Source organism: Bombina bombina, chromosome 4 (genome assembly GCF_027579735.1).
Source record: "Bombina bombina isolate aBomBom1 chromosome 4, aBomBom1.pri, whole genome shotgun sequence".
In the NCBI taxonomy this organism is placed as follows: Eukaryota; Metazoa; Chordata; class Amphibia; order Anura; family Bombinatoridae; genus Bombina; species Bombina bombina.
Window position 1 is genome coordinate 1088804852 of NC_069502.1, and position 16705 is coordinate 1088821556.

General features: G+C 42.0%; 1 protein-coding gene across 2 annotated transcripts in view; it reads left to right on the top strand.

Moving 5' to 3' along the window:
• The window catches only part of PREPL (prolyl endopeptidase like), a 246159-nt gene that overhangs the window by 20705 nt on the left and 208749 nt on the right, over window positions 1–16705 (top strand). The gene's annotated exons all lie outside the window — the stretch shown is intronic.

Sequence of the window (16705 nt, forward strand, 5' to 3'; positions counted from 1 at the left end):
GTACGAGAAAGAAATTTATCAGGTAAACATAAATTCTATTTTTTCTAAGTATTATTTACTTTGAGTAAAGTGTTTTCCAAGCTTGCTTGTTTCATTACTAGCCTGTTTAACATGTCTGACACTAAGGAAAATCCTTGTTTAATGTGTTTAGAAGCCATTGTGGAACCCCTCTCTTAGAATGTGTCCCACTTGCACTGATATGTCTTTACATTATAAAGAGCATATTTTAGCAATGAAAAATATAGCAATAGATGATTCTCAGACAGAAGGAAATGAGTTTTTGACATCTAGCTCTCCCCAAGTGTCACAACCAGTAACCCCCGCACAAGTGACGCCTAGTACCTCTAATGCGTCAAATTAATTTACTTTACAAGACATGGCCACAGTTATGAATAAAACCCTCACAGAGGTTTTTTCTAAACTGCCTGGTTTACAAGGAAAGCGTGACAGCTGTGGGTTAAGTAAAGCTGAGCAGTCTGACGCTTTAGTAGCCGTATCTGATATACCCTCACAATGTTCTGAAGTAGGGGTAAGGGATTTGTTATCTGAGGGAGAAATTTCTGATTCAGGAAAGACGCTCCCTCAGACAGATTCTGCTTGAACACGTCCGCTTATTGCTCAGGGAGGTATTAGCGACTCCAGATGATTGTGACCCCATAGTGGTTCCAGAGAAATTGTGTAAAATGGACAAATACTTAGAGGTTCCCGTTTACACTGTTTTTCCAGTCCCTAAGAGGATTGTGAATATTGTTACTAAGGAGTGGGATAAACCAGGTATTCCGTTTCCTCCCCCTCCTGTTTTTAAGAAAATGTTTACCATATCTGACACCATGCGGGACTCGTGGCAGACGGTTCCTAAGGTGGAGGGAGCTATTTCTACTCTATCTAAGCATACAACTATACCTATTGAAGACAATTGTGCTTTCAAAGATCCTATGGATAAAGAAAATTTTTGTTCATCAAGGTTTTCTTCTCCAACCTATTGCGTGCATTGTTCCTGTAACTACTGCAGCTGCTTTCTGGTTTGAGGCTCTAGAAGAGGCTCTTCAGATGGAGACTCCATTAGAGGATATTATGGATAGAATTAAGGCTCTTAAGTTGGCTAATTCTTTCATTACAGATGCCGCTCTCCAACTGGCTAAGTTAGCGGCAAAGAATTCAGGTTTTGCCATTTTAGCACGCAGGGCGTTATGGCTTAAGTCCTGGTCTGCTGATGTATCGTCAAAATCTAAACTTTTGAACATCCCTTTCAAAGGAAAGACCCTATTCGGGCCTGAACTGAAAGAAATTATTTCAGACATCACTGGAGGGAAAGGCCATGCTCTCCCTCAGGATAAGACAAATAAATTGAGGACCAAACAAAATAATTTTCGTTCCTTTCGGAATTTAAAGGGTGGTCCCGCTTCAGCTTCCTCTGCTGCAAAGCAAGAGGGGAATTTTGCCCAATCCAAGTTAGTCTGGAGACCTAACCAGGCTTGGAAAAGGGCACACAGACCAAGAAGCCTGCAGCTGCCTCTAAGACAGCATGAAGGGGTAGCCCCCGATCCGGTACCGGATCTAGTAGGGGGCAGACTCTCTCTCTCTTCGCTCAGGCTTGGGCAAGAGATGTCCACGATTCCTGGGCTTTAGAAATTTTGTCCCAGGAATATCTTCTGGACTTCAAAGACTCTCCCCCAAGGGGTAGGTTTCACACTTCTCAATTGTCTGCAAACCAGACAGAGAGAGAGGCGTTCTTACGCTGTGTAGAAGACCTACATACATACCATGGGAGTGATCCGCCCAGTTCCAAAAGCGGAACAAGGGCTAGGGTTTTACGCAAACCTGTTTGTGGTTCCCAAAAAAGAGGGAACTTTCAGACCAATCTTGGATCTCAAAATTCTAAACAAGTTCCTCAGAGTACTATCATTCAAGATGGAGACTATTCGGACTATTCTACCTCTGATCCAGGAGGGTCAATATATGACTACCGTGGACTTAAAGGATGCGTATCTACACATCCCTATTCACAGAGATTATCATCAATTCCTCAGATTCGCCTGTCTGGACAGGCATTACCAGTTTGTGGCCCTTCCCATGGGGTTGGCCACGGCTCCCAGAATTTTCACAAAGGTGCTAGGGTCCCTTTTGGCGGTTCTAAGGCTGTGGGGCATAGCAGTGGCGCCTTATCTAGACGACATATTAATTCAGGCGTCGACTTTCCAACTAGCCAAGTCTCACACGGATATTGTGTTGGCTTTTCTGAGATCTCACGGGTGGAAGGTGAACATAAAAAAGAGTTCTCTCTTCCCTCTCACAAGAGTTTCCTTCCTAGGGACTCTGATAGACTCGGTAGAAATGAAAATATTTCTGACGGGGGTCAGAAAATCAAAACTCTTAACCACTTGCCGAGCTCTTCATTCCATTCCTCGGCCATCAGTGGCTCAGTGCATGGAGGTAATCGGACTCATGGTAGCGGCATGCCCGCCTACACCTCAGACCACTGCAACTATGCATGCTCAAACAGTGGAATGGGGATTATGCAGATTTATCTCCTCAATTGCATCTGGACCAGGAGACCAGAGATTCTCTTTTCTGGTGGTTGTCTCAGGACCACCTGTCTCAGGGAATGTGTTTCCGCAGGCCAGAGTGGCTCATAGTAACAACAGATGCCAGCCTGTTAGGCTGGGGTGCAGTCTGGAACTCCCTGAAAGCACAGGGCTTATGGTCTCAGGAGGAAATTCTCCTCCCGATAAACATTCTAGAACTGAGAGCGATATTCAATGCGCTTCAGCCGTGGCCCCAGCTTGCTGCGGCCAAATTCATCAGATTTCAGTCGGACAACATCACGACTGTAGCTTATATCAATCATCAAGGAGGAACACGGAGTTCTCTAGCAATGATGGAGGTAACCAAAATAATCAGATGGGCGGAGGATCACTCTTGCCATCTCTCAGCAATCCATATCCCAGGAGTAGAGAACTGGAAGGCGGATTTCCTAAGTCGTCAGACTTTTCATCCGGGGGAGTGGGAGCTCCATCTGGAGGTATTTGCCCAGCTGACTCAGCTATGGGGCACACCAGAATTGGATCTGTTGGCGTCCCGTCAGAATGCCAAACTTCCTCGTTACGGGTCCAGGTCCTGGGATCCCCAGGCGGTACTGATAGATGCTCTAGCATTGCCCTGGTCCTTCAATCTGGCCTATGTATTTCCACCGTTTCCTCTCCTCCCACGTCTGGTTGCCAGAATCAATCAGGAGAGAGCTTCAGGTGATTCTAATAGCACCTGTGTGGCCACGCAGGACTTGGTATGCAGACCTAGTGGACATGTCATCGGTTCCACCGTGGACTCTGCCAATGAGGCAGGACCTTCTAATCCAAGGTCCATTCACGCATCCAAATCTAATTTCTCTGCATCTGACTGCTTGGAGATTGAACACCTGATTCTTTCAAAGTGTGGTTTCTCTGAGTCGGTCATTGATACCCTGATTCAAGCTAGAAAGCTTGTCACCAGGAAGATCTATCATAAGATTTGGCGCAAATATTTTTATTGTTGTGAATCCAAGGGTTACTCATGGAGTAAGATTAGGATTCCTAGAATATGGTCCTTTTTCCAAGAAGGATTAGAGAAGGGATTATCAGCTAGTTCCTTAAACGGACAAATATCGTCTTTGTCTATTCTTTTACACAAACGTCTGGCAGATGTCCCAGACGTTCAAGCCTTTAGTCAGGCCTTGGTTAGGATCAAGCCTGTTTTTAAACCTGTTGCTCCGCCATGGAGCCTAAACTTAGTTCTTAAAGTTCTTCAAGGGGTTCCGTTCGAACCTATGCATTCCATAGATATTAAGCTTCTATCTTGGAAAGTTTGTTTTTTAGTAGCTATCTCTTCGGCTCGAAGAGTTTCTGAGTTATCTGCTTTACAGTGTGATTCACCTTACCTTGTTTTCCATGCAGATAAGGTGGTTTTGCATACCAAACCTGGGTTTTTTCCTAAGGTTGTTTCTAATAGGAATATCAATCAGGAGATTGTTGTTCCTTCACTGTGTCCTAATCCTTCATCAAAGAAGGAACGTCTGTTGCACAATCTTGATGTGGTTTGTGCTTTAAAGTTCTACTTACAAGCAACTAAAGATTTCCGTCAAACATCTTCATTGTTTGTTGTTTATTCTGGTAAACGGAAAGGTCAAAAGGCTACGGCTACCTCTCTTTCCCTTTGGTTGAAAAGCATCATCCGTTTGGCTTATGAGACTGCTGGCCAGCAGCCTCCTGAAAGAATTACTGCTCATTCTACTAGAGCAGTGGCTTCCACATGGGCTTTTAAAAATGAGGCTTCTGTTGAACAGATTTGTAAGGCGGCGACTTGGTCTTCGCTTCATACTTTTTCAAAATTTTACAAATTCGATACTTTTGCTTCTTTGGAGGCTATTTTTGGGAGAAATGTTCTACAAGCAGTGGTGCCTTCCGTTTAAGGTACCTGTCTTGTCCCTCCCTTCATCCGTGTCCTAAAGCTTTGGTATTGGTATCCCACAAGTATGGATGAATCCGTGGACTCGATACATCTTACAAGAGAAAACAGAATTTATGCTTACCTGATAAATTTCTTTCTCTTGTGATGTATCGAGTCCACGGCCCGCCCTGTCTATTTCGGACAGGTAGTATATTTTTCTTTAAAAAACTTCAGTCACCACTGCACCCTATAGTTTCTCCTTTTTCTTCCTAGCCTTTGGTCGAATGACTGGGGGGTGGAGCTAAGGGAGGAGCTATATAGACAGCTCTGCTGTGGGTGCTCTCTCTGCCACTTCCTGTTGGGAAGGAGAATATCCCACAAGTATGGATGAATACGTGGACTCGATACATCACAAGAGAAAGTAATTTATCAGGTAAGCATAAATTCTGTTTTTTACCTCTGTGATTACCTTGTATCTAGGAACCTTCTTCCAGCCCCCTAATCACATGACTGTGACTATTTATTATCTATTGTCTTACATTTAGCATTTTTTTGTGCTAAATCTTAAATAACCCCCTGTGCCTGAACACAGTGTTATCTATATGGCCCATGTGTACTTTCTGTCTCTTTGTGTTGAAAAGAGATTTAAAAAGCATGTGATAAGAGGCAGCCCCCAAAGGCTTAGAAATTAGCATATGAGCCTACTTATGTTTAGTTTAAACTAAGAATACCAAGAGAAAAAAGCAAATTTGATGATAAAAGTAAATTGGAAAGTTAATTAAAAGTCCTATCTGAATAAGTTTAATTTATACTAGACTGTCCCTTTAAGCAGACACTAGATTTCTCCAGTGGAATGGCATCTCAATAAGAGATTCTTCCAATCTTGATCTGATGGCTTCCTGTGTAAGTTATCGGATTCCAAGGTTCTTCAGTCGCTTTCCAACTCCTCAGGCTCTGGGAGTGGTTTCTCTACTTCAGGAATGGCCAATGGGCCTCATTTATGTCTTCCCTGGCCTCTTCCAGTCTCTATGTCAAGGTACAGCTGTTTATCTGAATCCATTACAGTTCAAGCTTGCTGAGGTCACCTGACTTCAACAGATACATATTTAAGCTCCTGTTATTCATACCATTCTGCAGGCTAGAAACCGTTCTATCGCCAGAAAATATTATAGATTGATTGTTTGATTTCCTACATACACCTAGATTACGAGTTTTGAGCGCTATAGGGAAAGTAAAGAATGCAACAAAAGTGGCGTTATTTAACCTCCTATAGCGTTGCCATTACAAGTTTTGAAAAACACTGCTTGCGCGGGCGATATGGAGATTTTAAGCTCTAGACTGCACACAAAACAAGCGGTGTCTTGATGTGCTCATGTACGCTTTCCCCATAGACAACAATGTGGAGAGCCAGCAAAAAAAAAGTCTAACACCTGCGATCGCGGAAACAAAAGCTCCGTAATGCAGCCCCATGTCTATGGGGGAAAAAAAAAAAGACAGTTTAAACCTAACACCCTAACATAAACCCAGAGTCTAAACACCCCTAATCTGCTGCCCCTGACATCGCCGACACCTGCCTACAGTCATAAACCCCTAATCTGCCACTCCCGATATCGCCGCCACCTAAATAAAATTATTAACCCCTAATCTGTCGCTCCCGATATCGCCGCCACTATACTAAAGTTATTAACCTCTTATCCGCCACACCCCAACATCGCCGCAACTATATTAAAGTTATTAACCCCTATTCCGCCGCTCCTGATATCGCCGCCACCTAAATAAAGCTATTAACCCCTAAACCTCTGGCCTCCCACATCACTTTCACTAAATAAACCTATTAACCCCTAAACTGCCAGCCCCCCACATCGCAACAACCTAAATTAAACTATTAACCCCTAACGTAACCCTAACACCCCCTAACTTTAACATAATTAAAATAGATCTAAATTAAACGTACAATTATTAACTAATTAAACTATTAACCCCTAAACTGCCAGCCCCACACATCGCAACAATCTAAATTAAACTATATTGACCCCTAAACCTAACCCTAACGTAACCCTAACTCCCCCTAACTTTAACATAATGAAATTAGATCTAAGTTAAAGTTACTATTATTAACTAAATAATTAGGGTTGCACTGATACCATTTTTTTAAGACCGAGTACAAGTACCGATACTTGTTTTCAAATACTCGCCGATACCAATTACCGATACTTTTTCTTTTTTAATGTCATGTGACAGTTAACCAAGCACAATACAGACTAATTATTTAAGATTCCTTCTTTATAATTATGAAGGACTGTAACTTAAAAGACATTATGAAATAATAAAACAGTTTTCTCCAACATAGGTGTGTCCGGTCCACGGCGTCATCCTTACTTGTGGGATATTCTCTTCCCCAACAGGAAATGGCAAAGAGCCCAGCAAAGCTGGTCACATGATCCCTCCTAGGCTCCGCCTACCCCAGTCATTCTCTTTGCCGTTGTACAGGCAACATCTCCACGGAGATGGCTTAGAGTTTTTTAGTGTTTAAACTGTAGTTTTTATTATTCAATCAAGAGTTTGTTATTTTAAAATAGTGCTGGTATGTACTATTTACTCAGAAACAGAAAAGAGATGAAGATTTCTGTTTGTATGAGGAAAATGATTTTAGCACCCGTAACTAAAATCCATGGCTGTTCCACACAGGACTGTTGAGAGCAATTAACTTCAGTTGGGGGAACAGTGTGCAGTCTCTTACTGCTTGAGGTATGACACATTCTAACAAGACGATGTAATGCTGGAAGCTGTCATTTTCCCTATGGGATCCGGTAAGCCATGTTTATTAAGATAGTAAATATGGGGCTTCACAAGGGCTTATTAAGACTGTAGACTTTTTCTGGGCTAAATCGATTCATTATTAACACATATTTAGCCTTGAGGAATCATTTATTCTGGGTATTTTGATATGATTATATCGGCAGGCACTGTTTTAGACACCTTATTCTTTAGGGGCTTTCCCTAATCATAGTCAGAGCCTCATTTTCGCGCCGGTATGGCGCACTTGTTTTTGAGGACAGCATGGCATGCAGCTGCATGTGTGTGGAGCTCTGATACATAGAAAAGTCTTTCTGAAGGCATCATTTGGTATCGTATTCCCCTTTGGGCTTGGTTGGGTCTCAGCAAAGCAGATTCCAGGGACTGTAAAGGGGTTAAATATAAAAACGGCTCCGGTTCCGTTATTTTAAGGGTTAAAGCTTCCAAATTTGGTGTGCAATACTTTTAAGGCTTTAAGACACTGTGGTGAAATTTTGGTGAATTTTGAACAATTCCTTCATACTTTTTTCGCAATTGCAGTAATAAAGTGTGTTTAGTTTTAAAATTTAAAGTGACAGTAACGGTTTTATTTTTAAAACGTTTTTTGTGCTTTGTTATCAAGTTTATGCCTGTTTAACATGTCTGAACTACCAGATAGATTGTGTTCTGACTGTGGGGAAACCAAGGTTCCTTCTCATTTAACTATATGTATTTTATGTCATAAAAAATTTAGTAAAAATGATGCCCAAGATGATTCCTCAAGTGAGGGGAGTAAGCATGGTACTGCATCATCCCCTCCTTCGTCTACACCAGTCTTGCCCATACAGGAGGCCCCTAGTACATCTAGTGCGCCAATACTCCTTACTATGCAACATTTAAACGGCTGTAATGGATAATTCTATCAAAAACATTTTAGCCAATATGCCCACTTATCAGCGAAAGCGCGACCTGCTCTGTTTTAGAAAATTCTGTAGAGCATGAGAACGCTGATGATATGGTTTCTGAAGGGCCCCTACACCAGTCTGAGGGGGCCAGGGAGGTTTTGTCTGAGGGAGAAATTTCAGATTCAGGAAACATTTCTCAACAAGCTGAACCTGATGTGATTACTTTTAAATTTAAGTTGGAACATCTCCGCGCTCTGCTTAAGGAGGTGTTATCCAATTTGGATGATTGTGATTATCTGGTCATTCCAGAACCACTATGTAAAATGGAAAAGTTCTTAGAGGCCCCGGGGCCCCCCGAAGCTTTTCCTATATCCAAGCGGGTGGCGTACATTGTTAGTAAAGAATGGGACAGGCCCGGTATACCTTTAGTACCTCCCCCCATATTTATAAAATTGTTTTCCTATAGTCGACCCCAGAAAGGACTGATGGCAGACAGTCCCCAAGGTCGAGGGGGGCGGTTTCTACTCTACACAAGCGCGCCACTATACCCATAGAAGATAGTTGTGCTTTCCAAGATCCTATGGATAAAAAATGGTCTGCTAAAGATGTTTGTTCAGCAAGGTTCCCTTCTACAACCAATTGCATGCATTGTCCCTGTCACTGCAGCCGCGTGTTTCTAGTTTGATGAGCTAGGAAAGGCGATTATTAGTAATTCTTCTTCTTATGAGGAGATTATGGACAGAATTCGTGCTCTTAAATTGGCTAATTCTTTCACCCTAGACGCCACCTTGCAATTGGCTAGGTTAGCGGCGAAAAAATTCTGGTTTGCTATTGTGGCGCAGAGCGCTTTGGTTAAAATCTTGGGCAGCGGATGCGTCTTCCAAGAACAAATTGCTTGACATTCCTTTCAAGGGGAAAACACTCTTTGACCCTGACTTGAAAGAGATTATCTCTGATATCACTGGGGGCAAGGGCCACGCCCTTCCTCAGGATAGGTCTTTTCAAGACCAAAAATAAACCTAAGTTTCGTCCCTTTCGCAGAAACGGATCAGCCCCAAGGGCTACGTCCTCTAAGCAGGAAGGTAATACTTCTCAAGCCAATCCAGCCTGGAGACCTATGCAAGGCTGGAACAAAGGAAAGCAGGCCAGGAAACCTGCCACTGCTCCCAAGACAGCATGAAATGCGGGCCCCCGATCCGGGACCGGATCTGGTGGGGGGCAGACTCTCTCTCTTCGCTCAGGCTGGGGCAAGAGATGTTCTGGATCCTTGGGCGCTAGAAATAGTCTCCCAAGGTTATTCTCTGGAGTTCAAGGGGCTTCCTCCAAGGGGGAGGTTCCACAGGTCTCAGTTGTCTTCAGACCACATAAGAAGACAGGCATTCTTACATTGGGTAGAAGACCTGCTAAAAATGGGAGTGATTCATCCTGTTCCATTAGGAGAACAAGGGATGGGGTTCTACTCCAATCTGTTCATAGTTCCCAAAAAAGAGGGAACGTTCAGACCAATCTTAGATCTCAAGATCTTGAACAAGTTTCTCAAGGTTCCATCGTTCAAGATGGAAACCATTCGAACACTTCTTCCTTCCATCCAGGAAGGTCAATTCATGACCAAGGTGGATTTCAAGGATGCGTATCTACATATTCCTATCCACAAGGAACATCATCGGTTCCTAAGGTTTGCATTCCTGGACAAGCATTTCCAGTTCGTGGCGTTTTCTTTCGGATTAGCCACTGCTCCTAGGATTTTCTCATAGGTACTAGGGTCCCTTCTGGCGGTGCTAAGACCAAGGGGCATTGCTGTAGTACCTTACTTGGACGACATTCTGATTCGAGCGTCGTCCCTTCCTCAAGTAAAGGCTCACACGGACATTGTCCTGGCCTTTCTCAGATCTCACGGATGGAAAGTGAACGTGGAAAAGAGTTCTCTATCTCCGTCAACGAGGGTTCCCTTCTTGGGAACTATAATAGACTCCTTAGAAATGAGGATTTTTCTGACAGAAGCCAGAAAAACAAAACTCCTAGACTCTTGTCGGATACTTCATTCCGTTCCTCTTCCTTCCATAGCGCAGTGCATGGAAGTGATAGGTTTGATGGTAGCGGCAATGGACATAGTTCCTTTTGTGCGCATTCATCTAAGACCATTACAACTGTTCATGCTCAGTCAGTGGAATGGGGACTATTCAGACTTGTCTCCGAAGATACAAGTAAATCAGAGGACCAGAGACTCATTCCGTTGGTGGCTGTCCCTGGACAACCTGTCACAAGGGATGACCTTCCGCAGACCAGAGTGGGTCATTGTCACGACCGACGCCAGTCTGATGGGCTGGGGCGCGGTCTGGGGATCCCTGAAAGCTCAGGGTCTTTGGTCTCGGGTAGAATCTCTTCTACCGATAAATATTCTGGAACTGAGAGCGATATTCAATGCTCTCAAAGCTTGGCCTCAGCTAGCGAGGGCCAAGTTCATACATCAACCATCAGGGGGGAACAAGGAGTTCCCTAGCGATGGAAGAAGTGACCAAAATCATTCTATGGGCGGAGTCTCACTCCTGCCACCTGTCTGCTATCCACATCCCAGGAGTGGAAAATTGGGAAGCGGATTTTCTGAGTCGTCAGACATTGCATCCGGGGGAGTGGGAACTCCATCCGGAAATCTTTGCCCAAGTCACTCAACCGTGGGGCATTCCAGACATGGATCTGATGGCCTCTCGTCAGAACTTCAGAGTTCCTTACTACGGGTACAGATCCAGGGATCCCAAGGCGGCTCTAGTGGATGCACTAGTAGCACCTTGGACCTTCAAACTAGCTTATGTGTTCCCGCCGTTTCCTCTCATCCCAGGCTGGTAGCCAGGATCAATCAGGAGAGGGCGTCGGTGATTTTGATAGCTCCTGCGTGGCCACGCAGGACTTGGTATGCAGATCTGGTGAATATGTCATCGGCTCCACCATGGAAGCTACCTTTGAGACGAGACCTTCTTGTTCTAGGTCCGTTCGACCCACTCCAGCTGACTGCTTGGAGATTGAACGCTTGATCTTATCAAAGCGAGGGTTCTCAGATTCTGTTATTAATACTCTTGTTCAGGCCTGAAAGCCTGTAACCAGAAAAATTACCACATAATTTGGTATATCTGTTGGTGTGAATCTGCAGGATTCCCTTGGGACAAGGTTAAGATTCCTAAGAGTCTATCCTTCCTTCGAGAAGGATTGGAAAAAGGATTATCTGTAAGTTCCTTGATGGGACAGATTTCTGCCTTGTCTGTGTTACTTCACAAAAAGCTGGCAGCTGTGCCAGATGTTCTAGCCTTTGTTCAGGCTCTGGTTAGAATCAAGCCTGTTTACAAAATTTTGACTCCTCCTTGGAGTCTCAACCTAGTTCTTTCAGTTCTTCAGGGGGTTCCGTTTGAACCCTTACATTCCGTTGATATTAAGTTATTATCTTGGAAAGTTTTGTTTTTGGTTGCAATTTCTTCTGCTAGAAGAGTTTCAGAATTATCTGCTCTGCAGTGTTCTTCTCCTTATCTGGTGTTCCATGCAGATAAGGTGGTTTTGCGTACTAAACCTGGTTTTCTTCCAAAAGTTGTTTCTAACAAAAACATTAACCAGGAGATAGTTGTGCCTTCTTTGTGTCCTAATCCAGTTTCAAAGAAGGAACGTTTGTTGCGCAACTTGGATGTAGTTCGTGCTCTCAAATTTTACTTAGCAGCTACTAAGGATTTCAGACAAACTTTGTCTTTGTTTGTTGTTTATTCTGGTAAACGGAGAGGTCAAAAAGCAACTTCTACCTCTCTCTCCTTCTGGATTAAAAGCATTATCCGATTGGCTTATGAGACTGCCGGACGGCAGCCTCCTGAAAGAATCACAGCTCACTCCACTAGGGCTGTGGCTTCCACATGGGCCTTCAAGAACGAGGCTTCTGTTGATCAGATATGTAAGGCAGCGACTTGGTCTTCACTGCACACTTTTTCTAAATTTTACAAATTTGATACTTTTGCTTCTTCTGAGGCTATTTTTGGGAGAAAGGTTTTGCAAGCCGTGGTGCCTTCCATTTAGGTGACCTGATTTGCTCCCTCCCTTCATCCGTGTCCTAAAGCTTTGGTATTGGTTCCCACAAGTAAGGATGACGCCGTGGACCGGACACACCTATGTTGGAGAAAACATAATTTTTGTTTACCTTATAAATTACTTTCTCAAAGGGTGTGTCCGGTCCACGGCCCGCCCTGGTTTTTTTTAATCAGGTCTGATAATTTATTTTCTTTAACTACAGTCACCACGGTAACATATGGTTTCTCCTATGCAAATATTCCTCCTTAACGTCGGTCGAATGACTGGGGTAGGCGGAGCCTAGGAGGGATCATGTGACCAGCTTTGCTGGGCTCTTTGCCATTTCCTGTTGGGGAAGAGAATATCCCACAAGTAAGGATGACGCCGTGGACCGGACACACCGTTGGAGAAAGTAATTTATCAGGTAAACATAAATTCTGTTTTATTTGTCATAAAGTTCACAGAACATGTTTATAAATAAAAATATTACAATAAAATATATTAATAATAACAACAAATAACAAATATAAAATCACAACCAACCAAAAGGGCAATACAGTAAAACATAGAACAGTGCACTGTTTAATCATGGGGAACAACACTATGGGATAAATTACATTTGACTGGTAAGCTTTACCAATGCTCTCATTACATGTCCTACTCCATTAAAGTCTATGGAGTTGGAAATGTGAACAAAGCATTGATAAAGCTTACCAATCAAATGTAATCTAAATCTAGTCCTATAATTGCAGGATGAGTGTTCATTGGAATTAACTTAATTTTTGCCATGAGTACTCTTCCTGCAATTATATAAGCTAACCTATGGATGTTCCTCGGAGTACAGTATGTTTTGAACATCATTGTGCAAGATGAAAACTAGCAGTAAAAAGGCAATTTAGCAATTAGAAAAAGTTAGTGGCAAGTTCTTTTTAAGGAACAGAACAGAAGCCTCTCTGCATGTTTAGCTATAAGTCTGTTTTTGCTATCAGTAAGGAGGTTTGACTCTAAGTTGAACAGTCTTTCACTTTCCACACTACTGCATGGGGCAGAAAGATATTGGACCATTTTATCCAGAGCTGGAAATCTCAGTTTATTAACTGACCAGTACTTCAGGGGTTTGTCTGAACAAGGTAATGAGATCTCTCCTACAATAATACAAATAACAGCAATTTGTATTGGCAGAACAGTAGTAAACAATTTTTAGTTTAGTCTCCACTTCAGCTTAAAATGAAATGGGAACATGCAGTTTGAAAAAAACGCCACAAGATAGCATATGAGTAGGAAGTGGAGGTATTGGTTTAAGTATCGGTGCATTTGCACGAGTACAAGTACTCATGCAAATACTTGGTATCGGTACCGATACTAGTATCGGTATCGGTGCAACCCTATAAATAATACCTATTTAAGACTTAATACTTAACTGTGAAATAAAACCTAAGATAGCTACTAATAGTTACATTGTAGCTAGCTTAGGTTTTATTTTTATTTCACAGGTACGTTTGTATTTATTTTAAATAGGTAGACTAGTTAGTAAATAGTTATTAACTATTTACTAACTACCTAGTTAAAATAAATACAAACTTACCTGTGAAATAAAACCTAAACTACCTTACACTAAAACCTACCATTACCGTTTAAAGAGGATGCTCCTTGCCGGATGTCTTCGGGATGGACCCGCTCCGCGCCTCCGGGATCAAGATAGAAGATGCCGCCAGGATGTAGATTGAAGAGGTCGCCTGGATGAAGACTTCTCGCCGCTTGGATCAGGACGTCGCCGCTGGGATGAAGATTGAAGAGTCCGCCTAGATGAAGACTTCTTGCCACCTGGATTAGGACTTAAACTCCGGGATGAAGATCGTTCAAGTGGGACTTCAAAAACTATAAGTGGATCATCACTCAGGGGGTTAGTGTAAGGCTTTTTTAAGGGTTTATTGGGTGGGTTTTAGTTTTTAGTTTTCGGTCTGGGCAGTAAAAGAGCTAAATGCCCTGTTAAGGGCAATGCCCATACAAATGCCCTTTTCAGGGCAATGGGTAGTTTAGGTTTTTTTAGAATTAGGTTTTTAATTTTGGGGGGTTGGTTGGGTGGTGGGTTTTACTGTTGGGGGGGTCTTTGTGTTTTTTTAACAGGTAAAAGAGCTGATATCTTTGGGGCAATGCCCCACAAAAGGCCCTTTTAAGGGCCATTGGTAGTCTATTGTAGGCTAGGGGTTTTTTAATTTTGGGTGGGCTTTTTAATTTTGATAGGGCTATTAGATTAGGTTTAATTCTTTTTTATTTTGGATAATTTTATTTTTTGTAATTTAGTGTTTGTTATTTTTTTGTAACTTAGTATTTTTTTGTAATTAGATAGTTTGTAATTTTTAGAGTAGTGTTAGGATTTTTTTAATGTGTAGTTTAATAATAATTATATTAGTTTAATTGTTAGTTTAAACTTATTTTTTTTTAATTTAAGCTAGGGAAATTGTAATTTTAATATAAAGTTAGGGTGGCTTTAGGTTTAGGGGTTACTAGTTTAAATTAGTTTATTGCGATGGGGGGCTTTTGGTTTAGGGGCTAATAGTTTTATTTAGTATATTTTGTTGTGGGGGGGCTTTCGGTTTAGGGGTTAATAGGCTTATTATAGCAGCTTGCAGTTTAGGGCTTAATAACTTTAGTATAGGGGGGGCGATGTGGGCGGACGGCAGATTAGGGGTTAATAATATTTAATTAGTGTTTGCGAGGCGGGAGGGTGGCGGTTTAGGGGTTAATAACTTTAGTATAGTGGTGACGATGTCGGGGAGCGGCGAAATAAAGATTAATTTTTTTTTAGTGGCGGCGATGTTGGGAGCGGCAGATTAGGGGTTAATAAATTTAAAATAGTGTTTGCTATGCGGGAGGGCCTCAGTTTAGGGGTTAATAGGTAGTTTATGGGTGTTAGTGTACTTTTTAACACTTTAGTTATGAGTTTTATGTTACAGCTTTGTAGCGTAACACTCATAACTACTGACTTTAGATGGTGTTACAGATCTTGTCATTTTAGAGTGTAACGCTCACTCTTTAGCCTCACCACTAAACTCGTAATACTGGTGCTATGGGAATCCTATGAAAAAACGTAATTTTTAGGAGTGCGGTACTGACGTTACGGTACAGGCTAAAAGGCTTGCGGTACACCTATACCGACAAGACTTGTAATGGCTGCGTTAGGGAAAAAGATGCGTTATGGCCCACAACGCTGCTATTTGACTCATAATGCAAAACTCGTAATCTAAGTGATAATGTTTTATGGAATTAAATAGGCTCATAAACATTTGATAATTAAATTTTATCAAGCATTGGCCCATATTCATCCTTGAAGTAGAACTTCATTACCATCTTGGGATTTTCCTCTGGTTTTGGATGCTGAAAATGTTTGCTCATGGATAAATAACTGCATAAAACTGGATAAAAGACGGGGAGCAATGAGTAGTTGTAAACGGATCATACTGCGACTGAACAAAGGTAATCGTAGTCCCCAAGGGATCAGTACTGGGCCCTGTTCTTTTTAATATTTTTATTAATGACTTGGAGCAAGAATTAAATAGCAACATCTCCTCTATTTTTGCAGATGATACAAAGTTGTGTAAGGTCATTAGATCAGAGCAGGATGAACTTGCTTTACAAGGGGATCTGCGAAAATTAGAAAAATGAGCAGGTAAATGGCAAATGAGATTTAATACGGGAAAGGTCCTACATTTTGGAAGTAAAAATAAGCAGGCAAACTATTGTTTAAATGTGACTAGAAATGTGACTAGGAAATGGATTTGGGAGTAGCAATAGATAACAAGCAAAAAGATCACTAAAAAATACATTGCAGACTTATAAAAAGTTCAGAGAAGGGCCACAAAGCTAATAAGGGAATTTAAGCTATGACGAGAGGTTAGCCAAACTGAGTCTGTTTTCTCTAGAAAAAAGGCACTTAAGAGGTGGCATGATTACTTTATATAAATATATTCAAGGCCCATATACAGAGATGGCAGAAGCTCTGTTACCAAGAAAATTGTTTGTGACAAGAGGACACAATTTAAGGCTGGAGAAAAGAAGATTTAATCTCCTGCAACGAAAAAGTATTTTTCACTGTAAGAGCAATAAAATTGTGGAACTCATTACCAGAGAAGGTAGTGAATGCCAATACCTTAGATCAGTGGTTCCCAAACTGTGGGCCGCAACACCCTGGTGCGCCATGACTGGCCTACAGGGGTGCCGCGAAATATTAATCTTTTGCAACCACTAATGAGACCATTTCATTTTAGAACAGACCCGAATGTACTCTCCAAGATGCGACATGTGTAGATGCGTACGATGCACAATGTTATCACATGAATATATGACTTGATCTGGGAGTACATAGTTAATTGTACGCTTAAAAATGAACAAGTTTTAATTTAATAAGCACACTAGGACTGAAAATGAAGAGGATGCACCACAAACTAGTGGCGGGTGTGTGAAGAAGCGGAAATATCGTAAATATGATGACAATTATTTGGAGTTTGGCATTACATCAACACATGTCAATGGTGAAGAAAGACAGCAGTGTGTAATGTGTTTGA